The sequence below is a fragment of the Parasteatoda tepidariorum genome, chromosome 5 (genome assembly GCF_982258835.1).
Source record: "Parasteatoda tepidariorum strain Cologne lab strain chromosome 5, Ptep-v5.0, whole genome shotgun sequence".
Taxonomy (NCBI): Eukaryota; Metazoa; Arthropoda; class Arachnida; order Araneae; family Theridiidae; genus Parasteatoda; species Parasteatoda tepidariorum.
In genome coordinates this window covers 36,403,382-36,426,418 of record NC_141759.1, presented here as the reverse complement: position 1 = coordinate 36,426,418, position 23,037 = coordinate 36,403,382, and the positions used below count along the sequence as shown (strand labels likewise).

General features: G+C 30.5%; 1 protein-coding gene across 1 annotated transcript in view; it reads right to left on the bottom strand.

The window, feature by feature from the left end:
- The window catches only part of LOC107452438 (nose resistant to fluoxetine protein 6-like), a 71,360-nt gene extending 48,539 nt beyond the window's left edge, over positions 1–22,821 (bottom strand). The window contains exon 1 of the mRNA XM_016068913.4: positions 21,989–22,821. The gene's annotated coding sequence lies outside the window, so the exon portion shown is untranslated. The remainder of the gene's footprint in view (positions 1–21,988) is intronic.
- Between the last annotated feature and the right edge of the window lie 216 nt (positions 22,822–23,037).

Below are 23,037 nucleotides of genomic sequence, written 5' to 3'. Positions count from 1 at the left end.
ATGTAACGGTATATAGAAAAATTTATATTATTATATAAGTAGTGTTTGAAAAAAGTTATAATGCAAACAAGGCAACCTTCTCTCATAATAAAGTTGAATTTAGTTTTGCATAATATAGAAATTACATAATATAGAAAGATTTTTTCATAAGATAGAAATCAAATTCTTATTACGATGAATTTACATAAAAAAAGTTGCTAAGAAACTAGAAAACATAAAAAAGTTAATTCAAAATAACAGTAACCATTTATTGAAAATAATTTTAACACATTTAAGAACGTTTGTTAACATGTAATACTTTAAAAAGTGATGAATTATAACCTAAATGTTTTGAAACGCAAAAACGTTTCGATTAAGTTAATACATTTTAAACGAGAAAATGTCTGAAATCTTAACATATCTTAAACGTTTGCTTATTATTATAAAGGAGTGAAAGCATAAATATAAAATTAGTATAAATATAATAGATAAAAATAGTTATAGTATAAATAGATAAAAATCGAGGGATAAAATGCATGCAAATAAAGGTTTAGAGTAATTAATTTCCAATTAAAAGCAGACAACAATAACTAAGTTCCTTTATATGATATGTTGAAAAAAATGTACTATCATACCTTATTCAATTGAGGCCACATTATTAGATAAAAAAATATAATTTTATTTGAATCCTAATGTGCCCATCTGATGAATAATCAGAACGAGGTGAGAGGCGAGCTTGAATTTTAAAGGTGGGATGAATAATTTCCTGTATTTTTTAACCAGCTACTTAAAAAACTAGGCAGTTCCGTTTTTCAACAGACAACATTTTTAACCTTTCATTTATCTCAGTTTCAAAAGGTCAATTTTTTTTTAAAAAAAAAAGGTTTATTTGCTAAAACTGTGGCAGTTTTAGTGTTATATTGTTGTAAAACAGAAAGCGGTCTCAAAGGAAGTAGGTTTTTGATATTTCAAACCATTTTAAAACCATGGATTTACAGACTTGCAGACTACTACGCTTTTTGCAATAAATTTTATAGCGTGGTGTCGATAATGGAAAAAAAAAGATTACAGAATGCTTGGTAATTTTGCTATATGTACTTTTGAATCATTTTTATGTAATGGCGAGGAAAATAATTTTCAATCAAATATATATATATATATATATATATATATATATATATATATATATATATATATATATATATATATATATATATATATATATATATATATATATATATATATATATTTACAACCGTTGTTGAACAGCCGACCCAATTTTTCGCCGACAACTAATGTTCAACTCCGTAGCCTTGATAGACTAGAGAACACAATCTTAAACCCTTGGGGACGGGTGATTCATAAAAGCATTCGTACAAAATCAGAATGTAAATAAATAAAAAACGGTAACTTGAATGTTGCTAATTTGACAGACTTACTTTACTTTTGCTTTAATTACGCTAACTGGTCAATTTTCAAAATTTTACTCAACAGACTTCAAGTTTCTCAAAATCACTTGATTATTATTTATGATCTCTTAAATTAGAAGGAAGTCACGCATGTTGATGGAAATCGAAATACCGTTTGTAGAAGATAAACTAATATTGGGGTTCTTTAGGGTTCGTCCCTAGGTCTGATCCTCTGACTGATTTTCATCAATACCATATTTGATCATGTGATAAAAATCGATTTTAGTATCTTCAAAGATTTTAACTATACTGATTTTAGACTCATATCTTTTGCAAATGACATTTTTATTCTTATCAAACACTCTATTATTTATCGATTTGACTCGCGGGCTACCCACATCCTTTCTGAACTGTCAGCCTGGGCCAAAAACCACAAATTTCAGCAAATGATACTACTAACCTTTCCCAAAAATAACAAGCGTATTGATAAGCTTCCATGTATTAAGATGCAACATAATAACGTAACCAATATCAAGACAATAAAATACCTGGGAGTCGTTCTCGAACCGGGATTGACTTGGATTCCACCTTTGAATGATGCCAAAGAGAGGATATACAATTTTATTCAACCTATTAAGAAGGTGGATAGAGCCACTTGGTGCCTCAGACCAAAGATTTTTAAAAAATTTATCTCCAGTACAGTGGTTGTAATATCTTCTACGCCGCCAGTGTCTGGTACAAGATTATTGTTAAAATCATCGAGACACTTAACACATTACAGTGAATTTCTTTACTATCTATCACAAAATCATATGTAACAACTAGAACACAGGCACTCCAGATACTGGCAGGCGTAAAGCCTATACAATGTAAACTTATTGAGGATATCATTTTTAAATTGGCCTAATGAGATTGGAGGACAGATGATATTGATGATTACCTTATTCCAACAAGACTTAAGAGAAGATGTTGATTTCGATACCCAACCCCTAAACATCCGGTCCAACTAATATCTGTGCTCTGGAGATATGATAACTCAGCAAATACAGAAATTGAAATTTTTACCGATGGCTCGAGGGTAGAGGTTGATTCTATAAGAAAAGAGTACAGGACGGGATTTGATTTTATTGTTTATAAACAATGGAATCCCAATGTACTCACCTCCACTCAGTCAGTTTTCACTATTGTCTACAGGAAATTTTCTAGTTTATAGTCATACGTGCCAACTTCTACGTATTTGGCGTAAAATTTTATTTTCATTTTTAAAGTGGTAGTAAATATATACTTTTTTTTATAAACGTCTCAGACAGTTGCATACCCTCCAACTGCTACGGAATTTCCGTAGTTTCAGAAATCTTCTTTTCAGACGGTAGCAAATTAATTTTAGCGTAACTTGTCCACTATTACTTATAAGAGTGCAGGCCATATGGCTAGATTCTTAAGTTCTGATAAAAGTTTTATGAGAGATCCATTTGCTTTAAAAATTTCTACTTTGGTTCGCTACCACTAGAAAGAATTATTTTCAAAATCCTCATAAGTTGGAGGGTATGCAGTTGCAACATCTTCTAGGCCAAGCTGTTGGCGATCAAATCTGCACTTCTTTGGCTGCAAGCCAATCTTAAACCAACGGATACAATTTTTACAGATTCGATCTCATCACTTTATGCCCTTGCAGACCCCCCAAATAAATCAACTACGCCATGGGGTGTTTGGAGAGTATCAAAATAAATGTTTCCCACGACTATCGATTGCCAATATTGTAAAGTTAATCAAGACATTTTACATCTTGTTAAAGACTGCCAAAGATTCCGAACACTCCATGGCAGACATTTTGATGACATTCACTCTGAGCATCAAATCTATTCTACATTGGCCTGCATAAATATCACCAAGAATTTCATAATGACAACACTAGAAGAAATGTTGATCCCGGAGAACATAATTTCTTAATATTTCCACTGACCTTTTCACCAACAAAATCTTTTTGCTTCTCTGCTGTGTTTCTTGTATATCTTGTACATCCTGTTTTACTGTTTATATCTTTTACTGTTTGCACCTTTAGCTTTTGATTCTTATTTTCTCTTTACTTTTAGCTTTGATGCTTTTAGGACTGAATGATTTTTGAGCTTTTTTTTATACCTTATATTATAATTTTTAAACTCTTTTATTTTTAGCTCCCATGCCGTTAAACAGGTTTTCTGACCTTCTATGTAAATGTTTTAAATTTTAGCTTTTACACCTACTTCTTAACCTTTTGCTTTTCTACAATTTGTTTCTTCACCATTTTACCAATTTCAACTTTTTTATATTTTAGTCTTTATTTATCTTTGTACTTTTGATGTTTTATCTCATTCCCATTTGGATTATTTTCTCAGCCAATTTATTGTATAAAAGTCCTCTAACCTTTTCCAATTTTAATCTCTCTTCATGATTCAATAAATTAGGTTTTTATAAATGTTATAAGGGCCTTTTGGCATGTTATTCAAAATTGAACTGTGTAACCATTTTCACATAAATGTTCCAATCAATTTGAATGTCAAGTCTGTGAAGAGAGAATACATTCAACAATGTCGCCATTTTCACAATTTTTTAATGGGTTTTTAAATAAATGTCACGGAAGGGCTTCCGCAAGCCACTCGACAGGCACTTGTGCTGGTTAGAACCTGCCTCTCCTCTCCTGGGGGGAGGGGTTGCCAAGGTAATGAATTCATCATGACTTTTCCTTATACCCTTATAATTAGGGGGTTCGAGCTTTCCATAAACTCTTGACCCTTACCTGTAAGCCAACATGGTAGAATGTACTTAGGTTATGGTCGAGGCTCCAAAGGATGTACTCGTTTGGATATAATTGTCTGAATTAGTTAAATTATTGTAAATAACCAGATGAAGCAAAAATATGTATGAACCAATTATGTGATTAGAGTCATCATATGATCTTGTTGTAAGGGTCATTTGACCTAAAGACCATACCTTGTAAGTTATTGTTTTTAGTTTTTGTATTAGGCAGCTGTTGCCATTTCAGTCTTTTCAAAATTTTGTAAAACTTTTAAAGATTTAATAAATGCCACGGGAGGAAGGGGCTTGGTCGGGTCCCTCGACTAGCATGTGCTGGTGCAGGCCTGTGCTGACTCTCACGAGGGAAACCCTCGGGCCACACAAATCTGATTTGACCCGAATATCCTAATTCCTGAAGGAGGGGAAATTCAATTACTTACCTCGAAACCAACATTACATTTTTCTCTATATTTGATTAAAAAGTATATTTTGAATGCGCTTAATATGTTTTACAAAAAAAGATTCTACTGTGTGTTATGTTTAGAGATGAAATATTTTCTTCCTTTAAAAATAAAGTACGTATAGTAATAAATCTTAACTTGCGAAGTGCTCGCTTCGCGAGTTGGTGCATCGTTTAGTGGCACCACTACAGTAGAGTGGATTTCAATAACGAAAGGTTTAATATAAATACTCAATTTAAACTAAGATAAACGCAAACCTAAAAATTGCATGGTAAATTTCTTTCGACTGCGTAAAAAAACGATTGCAACCACTAAAGTGGAAACTGCAGAAACTAAGAAATAATACCTACGACTACCCGGTCAATGAGGCCAACTCACTAATTACGTCGTAGTTCTAATAAACTCAATAGGTCTACTAAAACTCAATAGGTTTAATTTAAACGGAAGTAGTTAGTCAAATTAGTAGTTAATTGTTAATTAAAGAAAAGGGAAATGAAAAGGAGAGAAAGAATGGACAAGACAAACATAGAGACGGCACAAACAAAGAAAGATACCGGTTTGATTAATACATGGAAAGAGTGGTTAAATTATAAGCAAAAAATATATGTTACTTATTTTTTACTTATTCTTTTTAAATTAAGAATACGAGGAATAAACGTTAATAGATATTAGTAAGCAGGGTGAGTAATATCTTGAATCTCGCAGTAATCCGCTGAGTGGGAAGAAAAGTAATAATCATAAAAGCATGACCTCTTAAGCACAAAAGCAGTTTGCACTCAATATACAATACCTGGAAAACATTAAATAAAATAACTAGATATTAAGATGTAAAAATTTTAGATGGTAGGTAAATTAAAGGTGACAGTGGTGCTTGTGAAGCCCCTTTAGAGAAATAAAGGTTAAGTCTTGGAAAAATTAATCAGTTTATGTTTTCCCGATATACTTCTTCACCACCACTTTAAAAAAATATGGAAAACTAAAACGTTTAAGTTGACAGTTATCCTCAATGAGTATCGGTTATTTTGGGTTCAAGCGGCAAAGAAGCGAAAATTTTAATATTCCGGAGGTGATTTTTAATTGCGAAAGAGCACACTTGTGATATAGGTTGCTTACAAATTCTGTTTAAAACGACATAAAAATGCGATATTTTAATTCTCGTGATTATTTTTTTAACACGATTAAAGTTTGAAGCAACTGCAACAAAAGGGTATAACAAAATTTTGAAACAGACTACACTTAGATGCATGACACTTAGGTAATAAAATAAATTCAGATAAAATTAATTATTTAATTTAATTTAATAGTATTTTTGTGGGGAGCCCTTTGAATTACTATCGAAGTTCATTACATTTCTTAGAGTTTTAGCTTACAATTCTCTACCACTTCATAAAATCATTTGTAGGAAGTGGAGTAATTGGCATCCCTGTTAACACGTTCACGCCGGGGTGACCCACCGGGGGGTCACGCTACATTGCCTCATCGGGCGGCGCACCGGAGTAAAAACTGGTAACAAATAAATTTAATTTTTTAGTTTTTTCCGGGAATAATAAAAATCCATAACTACCAATTGTTTTTAACGGATGCAATTTTTATATTGACTTGCTCCTTCGTGATTAATTTCCTTACAGTGAATTGTTATTGTTGAGATTAGATTAACTCCTCCCGAATATTACCTAATATTGAAATAGTTCTTCTACCAGTATTTTCCCTTTTCCGTCCCGCTTTCAGTCGCAACACCCGGAGTGAACGTGTTAAATTAACATTATAGTAACTAAACTTTCGACTTCGTAGATGGGATTGTAAATGCATGGTTTTCAAAACTTTGTTTGCTCAAAGAACGTTTAGCTGAATATAAGCTAACTATTTTAAATAATTTAAGACTTTTTTTAAATAGACATTGTCACACTCATTGCACTTTACAAAGTGAAAAACGGACCAATCATTTAAAAATTATAAGAGTAATCCGTTCTTTTTTTTTTTTTTTGCCGATTGTATATTTTACAGTATAGTCAAGAAGCATACATTTAAAATTATACAAGTGTACAAGACCAGATAGGCATGAAAAGATTATATAGGTATGGAGAAGAGTTAATAAAACGTTAGAAAAAACGTTAATTACCCTAAAAACGAAACTAAGAGGAAAATATCCAAAACAGAATGAGATTTATTACAGCAACACACAAAGAATTTGCGTCATTTTTAAGCATGAAAAAAATATTGAGGAAGTTTTTGTTTTTAAAACATTTTTCAATTACATCGGAAACGGACACAAATCCAATTTTAATTCAACTCAATTCTCGCTACAGATCATACCTAACGCATTTAACGTGTAAAAAAGAACAGTAAAAAATAAAAAATAATCGTATTTTCTTTGGAAACATGATTTTGAAAAGAGAAAAAAAAATCGAAAGTGATTGTAGAAAAGAAACAAGAACTGAATAAATGAAGATCAAGTTTCATGCTTTTGCCCGAGGACATCTTGACAAGAAATTCGCTTTTCTAGTTCCGGGATCAAAAACGTGTTTGTAATATAATGAGAGGAAGTAAGAGTAAAACGAGGTGTATAGAGCATTGGAAAGGTACACCCGGAAAGATGACAAAGTAATCTAGAATTGTTTTCTGAAATATCTGTACAACCAACTTTAAATAGGGGACAAACGGAACCATGAATTAAATTTTAAATGTGTGTGTCATAAGTGGAGAAAATGGAATAAAATCATACACTTCAACGGCTACGGAATTTCCGTTGCAGCTATATAAGATTTATTTTGCAATTGGGTATAATATAGCCTACGTCACAGGTTGTGTTGTTCCTACTAAATTTAACCCTTGAACGGCATTTTCTGCGAGCCTAACTTCAAGCCACAAATAAACAAACGAAGTGTTCGATCGTTTAAATAGCTGCTCGCCAGATTTTATTGCATTATAAAGAAAAGTTATTGAAACTAAATACAACTAAATAAACAACAACAACTAAAACAAATAACAACAACTACTAATAACAATAACTAAATAAACAACAACTAAATTCCATTCGTTTAGCATTGCGTCATATGTTGTTCCTACTAAATCGAAGTAGTTGTGTTTTTTTCATATTATACCCAATTACGGAATTTCCGCTGCAGCTACATAAGATTTATTTTCAATCGTAGAAATGTTTATGCTTAAACATTTTCAACTTGCACGGTTTAACAATTGAGATTTTAAATCATTTTTACGACCGTTGTATACGATTAAATATTTCAGGCAAACTATTTTACTCGTCGGTAACAATAATTAGATATAAATAAATGTGGACGGCCTTCGGAGCCCAAATAGATTGTAAGATTAGACTAGACTGTGACTGTAATTAATTACACTGTGACTATAATTTATTATAGATTATAATTTATTAGAGATGTGACAATAACTTATAAGCTCACGGTGAACTCTACCACCTTCATAGAACCTAGTACGATAACAGCAAAAAGCTATAAAAAATAAAATTAACTACTTTTTTAGCATATATTTTTCAGTTTAATATAGAAAGAAAGTGCAAAGAACTGACTGACTGATACATTTAAACTTAAGTACATAACACAGAGGGTTGCTTTCTTCTACATTTAATGTGATAATAATTAAGAGTAGGAAGGGGGAAGAAATTATAGCTAAAAGCCAGATCTGAATTGGGTGAAAAAATTTATTCCGTGTAAGTACGAAGTGAGAAATATACACTGATGAGTGGTCGAATTATTATGACCACCTTCTCAATACACTGTTGGACCCCCTTTACACCGTAATACTGTTCGAATTCTTCTTGGGATAGATTCTATGAGATGTTAGGAGGAATTTGAACCCTTATCTGATAAACTGCACTTTTCAGTTCCGTCAGATTGGATGACATTGTCTGATGCCCCGTTCGATCTCATCCCACCAATTCTCAATTAAATTGAGATCTAGTGACTGTGTGGGTCAATAAAGCAAGGTAAAGTCACCGTCATGTTCATCGAACCATCTGACGACAATACGAGCTGTATGACAAGGAGTATTATCTCGCTAAAAGCATCCATCCCCAGCAGGATACGCCGGTAACATAACAGGATGTGCTTGATCTGCGACAACACTTAAAAACCCTTGGACATTCATACGTTGTTCCACAGGATTCAAAGAACCCATGCAATACCAGGAAAACATCCCCCAAACCATAACATTGCTTCCACCAGCTTGAAGTGTTGTGGCAATGCAGTTGGGGGCCATATTTTCGTGCTGTTTTCACCATATCCGAACCCTGCTATCAGCATGGTGTAATTGAAAATGCGATTCATCAAACCACACGATCCTTTTTCAGTCATCTACTGTCCAATCCTTATGCTCCTTTGAAAACTGGAGACGTCTGCTCTTTTTCAAGGAGGGCTACAGAGACTTTCCAACAGGTCGTCGGCTCCCATAGCCTACACGGTGTGACATGCGCACAGTTCGTTCAGAGATGTTCGCAGTTGCACTTTCATTAAGATTCCCTGCTATTTGACGTATTGTTACTGTTCTGTTGGACTGGACAACTCAGGCAAGTATCCATTCAGCTCGAGCATTCAGTAGCCTGTGATGACCACAAGCATGAAGTTAAGATCCGGTTTTTTGTTTGGTAATCCACACTCTGTACACATTAATAACTGTTGCTCTTGAACACTTCACAAGAGCAGCTGTTTTCCTGATACTGGTTCCGACGTTTCGAGCACCTGCAATCATCCCGCATTCAAACTCAGTTAAGTCACGTTTTTTGCACATATCTCCGCTTTACACAGTGCATTTGATGGTTCACCTGCCTTGCATTCCCTTTTTTAAGCTTTCTCGCTCCTTGCGACTACACTGCGACGCAATGGCCCATTTTGCATAAAACTGTCAGGTAGTCATAATAATTTTACCATTCAGTGTATGAATTAACAAAGGAAAATGAGTATTAATAGAAAAATATATATACAAGGGAAAAGGAAAAATAAATTACAATATTCAGAAACATACAAAAAATAGGGGAAGACGCTCTGGGCACTCCCTCGCTTTCTTTACTTTACTTTACTTTATTTAAAAAACAACTGGGCACATGGGCCGCGCAGCGGCCCCTATCCCATTCATCATAAAATTACAACAATGAGTTAAAAACATTTTGAATATAAGCAGTCGTTGTGGTAGCTTTACAATAATATTACCATGATTAGAGAAAATACAAACTTGAACAGAGATATTTACAGTAATTGCCATGAAAATATGTACAGGAAATATAACCTTGATTAGAAAAAATTACAACTTTAACAGAGATATTTACATTAATTGTCACACCCTCGCTTTCTCCCCGGTTGGCGGTAAATATGAGTATTTTGAAATGTAAGCCACGGTGGTAGTTTTGATTGAATTATGAATTAGATTAAATAAATATAAATGAATCGATAGTCTCTCCCACTTCTTACATATATAATCGCCCCTGGCATCCCTGATAATTTATAACTTCTTTAACATTTGAGGCTTGTATGAAACATTTTTTCGATTGGTAGAGAACTGAAGCAGAAATACTAATTCCAAATGAATTACTACTTCTGAATACTTTTGCACGGATTATTTTATGATTCTTTTTGAACACTAAAAGATTTTTAGGGTGATATGCTATCAATCAACAACTTACTTTAAGCATTAACTCCATCCACAGCGTTTAGCGGACGATACCGCTAGGCCTGGTTTATCTAATAGTATTCTTTGATATTTTAGTGAGTTACCATAAAATGATTAAAGTATTTAAACTAATATAAGAAATTTTAATTTCGTAATTTGCCTCTTTATTTCAATTTGAATTATAAAATTCCAAATACGAATAGAGTATGTAGCTGCTGTTTGACATATTGATAGTTCTCGAGTTAATTAACATTTAACGTAAAAAATTATTCATAATCAAAAAGAGAAATATTTAATTTTTATGTTCAAAAATGGAAACAAAATATATATATATATATATATATATATATATATATACACTGGTTATCATAAATTAAGGAAAATTCACAAAAATCGCGATAACTCAAGAAATTACACATGGAATTTTATGAAACTTACCCACAATATACAACACATAGTAAGGTATTAAACAACATAAAAAGAAATTATCAGACATTAATAGTAGTATAGAAATTAGCACATGTATAAAATAAACAAATTGGAAGTATCGGTTTGCAATAGAAAAAGTACCTTTAATATGGAATATGATTGCCTCTAGAAGCAATACAGCACAAACAGCGATGTGTGATGCTTTCAATTATGCGGTCTATCAGTTCAATAGGAAGTGAGAGCCATTGCTCTTGTAAAGCAGTTGCAAGCGTGGCAAGGGTCTGAGGGGGCGGATTGATGGCAGATACACGCCTCCCTAGAGCATCCCAAACGTGCTCGATAGGATTCAAGTCCGGGGATCGAGCTGGCCACTCCATGCAAGTAATTGTTTCCTGTTGAAGATAATCATCAACAATGCGAGCTCTGTGTGGTCTTGCATTATCGTCCTGTAACAGGAAGCAATCACCAATTGCCCCGGCATATGGGCGCACATAAGCATCAAGGATGTTGTCTCGATAAACCTGAGCATTCACGGTTCCCCTTGGAAAGACATGGAGGTATGTGCGCCCTCCTAAGGATATGCCTCCCCAAACACAGACACTGCCTCTTCCGTATGCATCTCTTTCACGGATGTTTGATGGATGATAACGGGTCCCAGGTTCTCTCCATATCAAATAACGTCTACTGTCACTTTCTAGACTAAACCTGGACTCATCCGTAAAGAGAACAGGCCTCCATTGATCTGACGTCCAGTGGACATGTTGTCGGGCCCACTGCAAACGGTCTCTCCTATGGCGTGATGTGAGCGGCACGCAAATGGCTGGTCGTCTCGCATACAGACCACCTTCGTGGAGCCTTCTGCGCACAGTTGACGTTGACACCAACCTTCCGGTGGCTGCAGCAAGAGAGGATCTAAGATGTGTCGGAGTAGCGGTTCTATTCCTGCGTGCACTTAATGTCAAATATCGGTCATCGGCACTGGTCGTAACAGTTGGCCGTCCTTGACTGAACCTCCTAGATACCGAATCTGTGGTTTGAAATTGCCTCCAAAGTCTATGAACCACAGATGGACTCACATTTAGCCATCTGGCCACTTCTGATTGACTCTGCCCTGCCTCTAGTCTCCCGATGGCTCTCCATCGTAGTTCTTCAGGCAAATGATGCCTAGAGGTCATTATTACGAATTGGCTATCTCAGATTTTCAATGTCGCAATCACAGTAAAATTTGTGTGCTTTCTCTCAAACTTGGACTTTTATGCTCCAGGCAGATGACGTAAGCCGAGTGCAGCGCCACTAATTTGCATATTGCAATTTTACTCAGCTACTCTTAGTGGACAACATATGCAAATTTTGCACGGTTTGGCTTACTTTTGAAAGAGTTATCGCTATTTTTGTGATTTTTCCTTAATTTATGATAACCAGTGTATATATATATATATATATATATATATATATATATATATATATATATATATATATATATATATAACCTATTTTTTAAAAACTCAGTCATGTAAATTTAGTTTTAGTCAGTTAATATTTTCCTAAATAATTATTGTACAGTAATAAATGTAAATATAAAATTTCCTAAATAAATATGAATATCCAAACAATTATTTCTATACAATAAAATAATTTTCTAAGAAATGAAAAAATAAATATTTTTCTACTTATAAATTTTATTTAATGACGAAATTTATTAAAAGATGATTTTATTTTTTTCCCGAAAATTTATTCATTTATATTAAAGTACAAATTAAAATGTCTAATTAAATCCGCTTGAAATTATTAGAAAAATTAATTTCAAAACATCAATGTAAATTTCAGAACGAAAATAAAAAGCGATTTGCTTACAAAATATAGACGTGAAAATAATACGCTAAATCCCATGCACGTGCTTCATCGAAAAAGCAGCAAAAATATCCGAAATTTTGTATAAATATAAAATTTAATTGTAATGAAAATAATCATGTGTGTTAACTGCATTATAATCTATCAATTTAAATAAACATATAAAAAATAGTTAATTTACAAGTTAAGAACCAATTAAATACATTCTATAACCTTTCGTACTAGCATATAAATTGCAAATAAATGTCTAAAAATGAATATAAAAGAATAAAAACCTTCTTTGTGAATGCCTTCAATAAATTTTTTAATAAAATGGATAAAATTTAAAAATGATGAATTAAAATATAAAAATAGTTATCCTGGAAAAATGTCCTATTAAATTTGGAGCTTCACGTTTAATAAGAGAGAAAAATAGTTTTTTCTCGCTCACGAATTGAGATAAAAAATAATTATTTTCTCCGTTTATAGATAACTAATTGCATTATTTTTAAGCTGTTTAAAAAAATACTCATAACTTTTTAGACTAGTGTCCCGAACCTTCTAACTGCCTCATACATTTTTAGCCTTAATTATTGGATATATACATTTTTCACAATATCAATCGCTTCTTCATAATAAACGTTTCCAACTAAATAAAAAAAAATGTTTCCTTCTTCTTTGTAAAAACAAAACAAAAATAAAAGCAGCAAAAAGAATTTCATTATTATTAACGTAACTAATTATTTTTGTGATTCAAGAAAAAACAATATTGAGTTCTGTATGAAATTAGAGCAATGCGTAAAATGTATCACGAAATTATAGACTCAGCTAAATTTTATTTTATTTTAAATAAATTAAATACTTTCATTAGCATTCCTTCAGAACTTAATACCTTAGATCTAACAATTTGTCCTTGATCTAGATTTAATTTCTTTTTAATTAATTTTTTCAATGGCTGTAAATTAAAAAGATGAATAAAAGTCGTAAATTCTTGACACGAAATTCTTGACACACGATTGACAATGCTTTTAAATATATTCTTTTTCGACTAAAAAAGTATCAGTTTTTCAGGAATTTATGAAATTATGTAAATCCTAGATCCTTTTGAGATCAATAATAGTCGTAGGAAAGATTTTATTCCATTGGAATTAGGTACAATGTTTGCATTGTGATGTAATAAACCATTAAGCTTCCTTACAAAAAATCTTTGTTTAAATGTATTGAGATTCCTCTGAAGCTCTGGTCTTACGCATCTATGGCTTTAGTTTTTCCAACTGATATGAGCTATAATTGCCAGAATCATCAGCAATGTACATAATTTCGTCACTTCGGTATATAGTAATTTTGATTTGAAAGCTACTATGCGAACTGAAATCAATTTAATTTTGATGAATTTAAAGACAAATGTCCTGCTTTTGAGACATATTCTATTCTTTTTTAAGATCTCTTGTGAAAAAAGTTGCTTTAAATAAGTATCTAGCTGTAAAAAGTTTCTGTTTACATTCAGATGCAGTTTCTTCCGCAATTTGTTTTAACTGAAATACGAGTCCATTTTAAGCTTCTCAACATTGGCATAATATCAAGAAATTTGATACTATTTGAACTACCATTGACCGCCATTGGAAAACTTTAGCGTGCATTCAAAATTCTTATAAATAATTTATTCTTTACGTTTTTTAAATTATTATTAGTGAATTATTGTTCTAAAATATAAAAAAAGCAAGATTGTTTTTATTCATTGATAAAAAACGTAATTAAATTTTTATTATTTTTTTCAGTGTGTGTCATTTTCAATTATGAATTAAACACATATAAACTACTTATTAAAATGAGAGTTTAATAAAAATTATTATAAAAAAGGTACTTGTGATGCAAATCATCGATTTAAATAATAAATCAAAATTCCATTAAATTTACTTAACTGATCTAAAAAAGAAACATAGGATATAATTTTGGGAAATAATATATTTTATGTATGTGGTTAGACTTTCTTTGAAGAGGACATTCCTTTAAATTTAGTTTTTGATTATTCTCACTGACAAAAGCTGGATCCCAGTTTTACAAGTTTCGTGAATTTTTCTCAATTGAACAGACTTTAACTTATTCCTTTGAAACTATATTTTAATTGCTCTCTTTTATAAAAGTTGGACACAATTTTAACTAATTTCATGGATTATTCTCAATGAAACAGACTTCAACCTATTCATATAAAACTAGACTTTGATTGTTCTGCCTAGAACAAGTTGGTGCATATTTTCATAAATCTTATGGGATCCTCAAAGGAACGGACTTTAATATATTCTTTCAAGACTAAACTTTCAGTGTTCTGTCTGATCAAAGATAAAAAATAAAATAGGATAAAAAATGACTAAACTCAGAATAAGATTTTTTTTTAAAAAAAATTGCCTCTACTTATACATTTTAAAAATTAAATTAGAAATTCCAGTTCTTTACAAAAGTTCTTCTTACGTTACTTAAATGTATTGTTCGTGTAATAAAAAATAATAAAAAAAAAAGTCAAGGAGTAAGAAAAGGAGAACAATAATTTACAAATGAGTCGAATAAAATTAATTATTCCATTCCCTTGCGGCGGGCTGTCATTAAATTGATTAATGATTGGATTGAACCACTTAGTATAGCGTGGCTCGAGTCACAAATCTGTGTGTCAGAATCATTAGAGAAAGTTATGTGGGGAAAAAAATTAAGGTTCTCTCTTTTAATGTCAAATTTTGATGCAGAATACAAATCATAACAATGATAGTTCTCTACAAAATAAAAATAACTATTTGTTTTGTTCTTTCATTCTTTTATATTTACATTTTGTTATAATTTAATTTCTGCATATTTTTTATTGTATTAAGATTCGGTAAACAATTATTTTTACATTATTTAATAGTTATTAATAAATGAATAATTTTACATATTTATAGTTATCCTAACATATTGAAAATTATTCCTATTCAATTAATACTATATTAATTCCTATACAATTAGAATTAGTTCCTATTTTAATTAATTTATTCCTTTATAAAAAAAATAACTTTAAACCTTTAAAATCAGGAAAACTTAATAAAATGTTCCGAATTATTTGTAGCACAAATAGTTTCGAGTACTTATAGATATTTATACATTTCGACGTGTAGGTGATAAAGATGCCAGTGAAAAAGCAATAAATTCACCAGTTAATTTATTATTATTTTTTTTTGTTTGACTAAATAAGAAATAAAAATAGACAAATTGATACAGTACACTCTCGATTATCCGTGCGCGGATTATCCGGTTTGCGGATTGTCCGTGCTCATTCCAGAGTCACACAAAAAATATAAAGAGAAACATTTTCAAGATTAAAAAAATTTGATTCATGAAGTTATAACACTACCAAATTTTTGGAAGCAATATTCGTTATTGGATTGAAGTATATGGAATATCAGCAGCCTGGTCAAAATTAAAATCGTCTACGTTATCACGATCTTGGAGAAAGATCATACCGCTTGATGAACAATCTTCTTCAGATGTTCAAGAAAAATATGATAACATTATTCTCGAACAATCAAAAGAAATCTAAGGTTTCGAAATTCTTGATGAAGAAAATTTAGAAGATTGGTTTCAAAGTGATGCATGTGAGTCTAGCTTCCAGTATTTGACTGATGAAGACATCGTTATTGTTTAATCAAATAGTGATGATAGTAACTGATGCAGAAGATGTAGTAAATAAATGAAATACAATTTCTCATTCTGCTGCTCTGTGGAAACTTTATTAGATTATATGGGAGGATTTGATTACGGTGACATTAATGCGGTTCGTAAAATATGTGCATCGATACATGGCGAAGACGCATTACACATTTTTTAATAAGGAAAATTCCTAGTTTGATGTTATGCATGCAAATGTCAGTAATTTTTATATTTTTTGTACTGATATTGAATTTTTCTTTAATGAAAGGAGTTTTCGGATTATCCGTGTTTTTCGATTGTCCGTGCGACCTGTCCCGGTGATTAACCCGGATAATCGGGAGTGCACTGTATATACATAAATAAAATAAATATAGTAAATAAATATATTTGTTTTATTTTATTTATTCAAATAAAAAGATAAATAAGCAAAATTGATGAATTTACTTGCGCTGACCAAATGATAAATAACTATTTATATTTTGCTAATTAATCTAGTTAGTAACTTTTAAATTTTTCAGTTTTTGTTTCTTTAGGATTTTTCAATTATTTTCTTTTTTATTTATATTTTATGCTATTTTAAATCACTTAATATTCTCACACATTCAACTTTATTTTGTTGCTGCTCTTCATAATAACAAATTGTATAAAAGTTAAATATATGAGCACTTTTGTTTCGAAAAGTTTCGATCCACTATTTAGAGCATGAATTTACAATATTTAAACCATATTTTTTACACAAATATGTGATGAAACACTTTCATGGAATAATAAGGTCTACCATGTAGTTTAGGATTATTTTTTCATGATGATTATAGGAAGATTATGAATTAATATTAATTTTTATGGAATATGTTAAGAACAGTTTTCAAATTCTTCTCTATTCACACACATTTTTTGTAGTAATCCGAACAGATAATATCGAATTACATTGTTAAATTATTGTTAAAAAATATTATTAAATCTAAACAAAAAGCATTGAAAACCCGTTGCCAAATGACATAATAGTAAGTCAATAGTCTGGCATTTGTCAATAAAATTTTTTAAGTAGAAATAGTTATTTATATATATAAAAGGTATAAAAAGTATTAAATGCTATAATATTAAAATTAGTTTAAAAAATTCTTTTAAATGAAAAAATTTATATTTTTTTAATTGTATTTTATTTTTTTTCTGATTTTTAAATTTAAACTCTTCTTATTAAATAATGTAAGGAATGTGGAATTCCTAGAAAAGGGTATTGTTATTCCTGGCTGTTAAAAGGAAAATATGTCGCCGATTTAAATTTTAATCAATTCCGTTATAATAGATAAAAAACTAAAATAAAAATAATGGTAAAATTAAAAAAAAAAATTAAAACCGCGTTTTTTAAACGAAATCAAAAGGCGGAAACAATTTAACTTTAGTCACACCTAAACAAAACACGTGGGTGCGACACTTCTGCAATAAATTGCGATTAAAATCTAAAATTCCTCTTTATATTCCTTCTGTGGGTGCAGCGATGTCAGATGCTCGGTTTTCTGTAAAACATTTTAAGTAGAGAATTAAAACTGAAAATGTACAGACTTTAATCTAAGTTTTGTTAATATTTTGAAGAACTCACTAGGAGATAAATGAACATTGGATATTGTCTTGTTGCTCACTACCAGCCCAAATAGGCTCACATCGATTCATCTGCTGCTATGGTAACAATGATAGGCGATAAAAACGTGAGTTGGAATAATCATTTAATGGATAGGTAAATGAATCACAGTGGTGCAATATATGACCATCCGAATTGTTTATATGGAGTAGTGGGCAAAACAACGTCAGAACGGATTTATTAAATCAACATTCCTACATTAAAACACAAATTTTGCAACAAATAGAAGAAATTTCCCCCCAAAGAAAGCAAGCTGGTGTAGATGAACCAAGAATAAAATTATTTTCTTCCTTCTAGTCCTATTCAAAAATGTGATTTTAAAATAACTTTTTTCATAGATCTAGTTGCATCAGCAAAAAATCAGTTAACCGTGAAGAAATAATTATTACTGTTAAGATTGTTATGACTTAACTTTAAAATAACAGAAATTCGAAATGTTTAACCGTAAGAGTGGCGTAATCCACTCTTCTTCGATTCTTTAAAATTTAGTGGCGTAATCCACTCTTCTTCAATTATTTAAAATTTAGTGGCTTAATCCACTCTTCTTCAATTATTTAAAATTTAGTGGCGTAATCCACTCTTCTGCAATTCTTTAAAATTTAGTGGCGTAATCCACTCTTCTGCAATTCTTTAAAATTTAGTGGCGTAATCCACTCTTCTGCAATTCTTTAAAATTTAGTGGCGTAATCCACTCTTCTTCAATTCTTTAAAATTTAGTGGCGTAATCCACTCTTCTTCAATTCTTTAAAATCTAGTGGCGTAATCCACTCTTCTTCAATTCCTTAAAATTTAGTGGCGTAATCCACTCTTCTTCAATTCTTTAAAATTTAGTGGCGTAATCCAACTCTTCTTCAATTCTTTAAAATTTAGTTGTGTAATCCACTCTTCTCCAATTCTTTAAAAGTAATTTCAAAAGTAAAGTACAAGATATTAGCCCAATAATTACGCACAGTTTAAATTAGTTTAGTTTCTCGGGCATTTACTGAAGAGGAGGAAAAAATATCTAATATTTCACATTTATTCCTATGAAAAGTTATTTTTTTTTGCGTCTTATTTCTCGGAATCAATCATGGATATATACTTTATCTTCAAAAAGATTTTGTTGAACTGCGCAAAAAAAAAAAAAAAAAAAAAAAAAAAAAAGACGGACTATCCTGCAGAACTTTTGATCTAATGACCGGATCTTCACGTTCTATTATAGAACTCAATCTTAATGTTTCAAGGGGGGGGGGTGACTTCAAATATGCTAAATAATTAGTACAGATGATATTTTAAGTTACAAAATCAGATACAAAAACGTAATTTCTTTGAATAAACATAATTTTTTTTTAACGGATTCGGATTTCTAATCCCCTAAAAATATAAAGGGTAGCCGCAATTTGGGAAATATGGTTCCCATAGTGTGGTCAAGAGAGAGGTCCAAAATTTGTACCCATAAATGTTAATTTTACTTCTTGTATATTTCTCCATATCTCGAGAAATTTTTAAGCGAATCGAAATTTTTTTGCGTGCAATTATACAACTCGTTTATCCAAAGATAATTCCATGTAAAATATAACTTAAAGTAAAATATTCATTATTTTTTATTATTTTATTTTATAGTAGTCGAAGAGATTTTGAATAGTAAGGTACAAAATTTTTAAATTTTTTTTAACATTATTTTAAAGAATGCAATTTTACAAAGCAAAATACAAAATTTGAGCGTAATCAATCGACTAGTTCCTGAGACTTTGCTTTCTCTGGAACCATTCGATCGATTTAGCTATCGATTTTTGTATTTCGCCATTTAAAATTACATCTTTAAATTGATGTAAAAATTTGTATACTTTACAATCTAAAATTTTTTCGACCATTATTAAATAAAATAATAAGAATTAATAAATATTTACTACAAATTATATGTTACATGGAATTATATTTGGATAAACGAAATTTATAATTGTGTGCGAAAACTTTTCAATTAGCTTGAAAAGTGTTCGAGATATGGAGAAATAAGCAAAAAAATTAATTTAGCATTTAGGGGTCCAAGCTTTTGACCCCTTAATACTAATTTTATCCTATAACTTCTGATCAAACTATGGGGATCATATTTCCCAGATTGAGGCCTCCACTTATATCTTGGGGGTCAGAAATCCAAATCCGTCACAAAAAAAGGCAAGTTCATTCAGAAAAAGTACGTTTTTGTCTCTTATTTCGTAACTTAAAATAACGTCTGCACTAATTAATTGGCATATATGAAATCACTCCCTTGAACCGTTAAGATTGAGTCCTCGAACGTGAAAAGCCGATTATTAGATCAAAAGTTTTACAGGGTGGTCCGTTTTTTATTTTTAAAACTGTTTATGTATACTATACATAATTTTTTAAATTACCATTATTAATTATTGCTGCTGTTTTTCGTGTATTTTTTTATCAAATTTGTTACAAGGGAATGCTTGATGTTTACTGGGAGATTTTACACGGTACAAACTTTTATTTATTGCCATGGGCAAAACTATTCATGCAACCTAGGATATTATAATTTTCAAGCGTTAGTGACGTGATATTTTAACTTTTTCGTAATGGTTTTTCTTATAAACGTTCGTTTTAGCTAAAACATTAATTGCACGTTATCCATTAAAAAATTACTTAGCTATGTGTTAGTCAAAGATTAATACACTTTCTGCTATCATTTCATGGAAAAAGTTATCAGGGTATTTTATAAACATTTGCTTCAGCTATAACATTAATTTCATCTTTACTTTATCCATTAAAAAGAAAAAGTTATGATTGAATTTAGTTCTAAATAAAAAGTTTTATTAAAGCACAGTGTTTTAATTATATATTTTGCCGATCATTTTAAACCAATTTTGAAATTAAGATCTGTATATGAATATTTTTATCTATACTAAATGATGACAAAAAATGTTTTTAAAGTAAGATGAAAAACATTTTTTTTTTCAGAAGACAGTTCTAAAAAGTTGGAGATTTCGAAAAAAGTTATTTTTCAATTTCAAACATTTACTGTATAAAAACACATTAAAAAAAAAAAAAAAAAAACTTTCGCAGCATGAAATTTCAAAATACCAAGCTGAATAAAGAAATTTAAAGTAATTTATCATATTATCCTTTTTTTAAAAGTTGGTAAGTTAAATAAGAAAATTGTTTTTTTCCTTTTCAAAATATTTATATAACATTTTTAAATTATCACAATAAAATCACAGCTAATCATACTAAATTATTTGTTTGAAGCTTAATCAGTGCATTATTAAAATTAATTAAATATATTATATTTACATTGAATATAAATACTGAGATATCCCATACATTAAATTAATATTATTAAGCAAGATCTTTACGAGAAGAGCAGTTAGAAGAAATCAACTTTTTAGTCAAATAATAACTTTTCAGTCAATAACCAGCAAATGACTTTATAGAATTATTAACTTAATTCAATACTGCTTAATGATTTTAATAAAAACTTAGTTTTAACAAGAAGTTTAAAAAAATGAAAAGAGATCGGTTGTATTTTAACACAATTTAGTCCTAAAGGAGGAAAACACACAATACCGGAAGTTCTTTTTTATTCTTTTTCGACCGGCATTTCAAATAAACCGGTATAACATGACTATAACGTTAGAGGAAGACACTGGGAATTTTCATTTAAAAGCAATGAAATTTAAAAATTAAAAAGGTTTATTTTTCTTTTATGTTGAGAGCATTTTCTGATTTGAGTTGATAATGGTTTTTAAATTAGTTTATTTAAATTTTACTATCATATAAATGCTTAATTAAAGAAAATATCGCATGTATTTAAAAAGCAATTTAAAATAATATTATTTAGACTGTATATTGTTTTTTTTTTTTTTTAAATGAATGTTATATTATAAGACATAAAAATCAAACCAAACGAAAAGGAAAAAAAGAAAACAATGCTGGAAAACAATACAGAAAACGATAGTGAAAAAGTAATGGAAAAAAAAAACTATGCTAGAATAAATTAATGATACAGAAAACGGTCTGAAAGAAAAAATTATACAGCAACAAATATTTTTTAGAACTAACTAAATAATTTAAATTGTAGACACAATCACAATATAAAAAGATTATATTATTTGTAGAAAGATATATTGTTTATTTTATACCAAAGTAAAGAATAAAGAAAATCTTACCTTTTGAAAGACACAAGATGACTAGAACTTGAAATTATTTTAAACCATGACGGACACTATTTCTGTAAATTCAATGCACGCTAAAAAACATAGTCAAGGAATTCATAACGGGGAATTTCGATTCGTGATAAAATTCGCAAACGATACTTTCGCGAAAAAGAGGAAGTTCATTTTGAGTTAAACAAATCCGTTCGCAAAATGTTTTTCGATAAATTGTCAAAACATAACTGATGGAAAAATGAGATTCAAACTCTCTTTTTTTTTCTTTCTTCACCACAAGAAGTTCCTTATCAAAAGTGATCTGCAATGAATATTTTATTTTCTTACAGGTCAGTGGGTTGTTAAATTATTTCTTTTTTGTTACTGGCAGCAATTGCGTGTGTGTTCAAATGAGCGGAACCACGTTGACTATGTTCTAATGATCGTCCGATTCCTCATTGCGGGGGAAAGTTTAAGGAAAAAACACTTTCACAAATATTTTTTTTTCTTTTCTTCTAATTGTTCTTTTCTTCCGTTTTGAACTATATATCATGAGTTTCCACTTTCTCGTCTGTCAAGGTTAAATATTGGGAAATTCACCTAGATGCCCCTTATATGATGGCTTGTTATTTGGGAATGGAGGAAAGATGGTTCTTTAATTTCCTCGAATTTAACACTGACACTATTAGAACCAGCCTTCCTGGAGGGATTATACCAAATTATTGCACGATAATGGAATTAGGACTGCGTATGTCAGTGACTCGTTTCACGCAAGCAAAATTTCAAGGGGACGTAGGAGTTATCATTTTAAGGAGGAAAGAGGTTTGGCACATATGCGATATCAATGATACCGATGCAAGAAGGGGAGAATGGCCCAATTTCGAATTACTTTAAATATCAAAATCAAATCAAATTTTAGTACCTTTCGGTACTTTTAATATTTTTCTTCCCAAGACAAAATTCTTGATGGGACCATCAAAATATTTTGATGGTTTATGTTGGTTTCTTGTTGGCCCAACACTACTTGATGGGAACCAACATCCAATAATTCCCATTATGCGATAATGGAT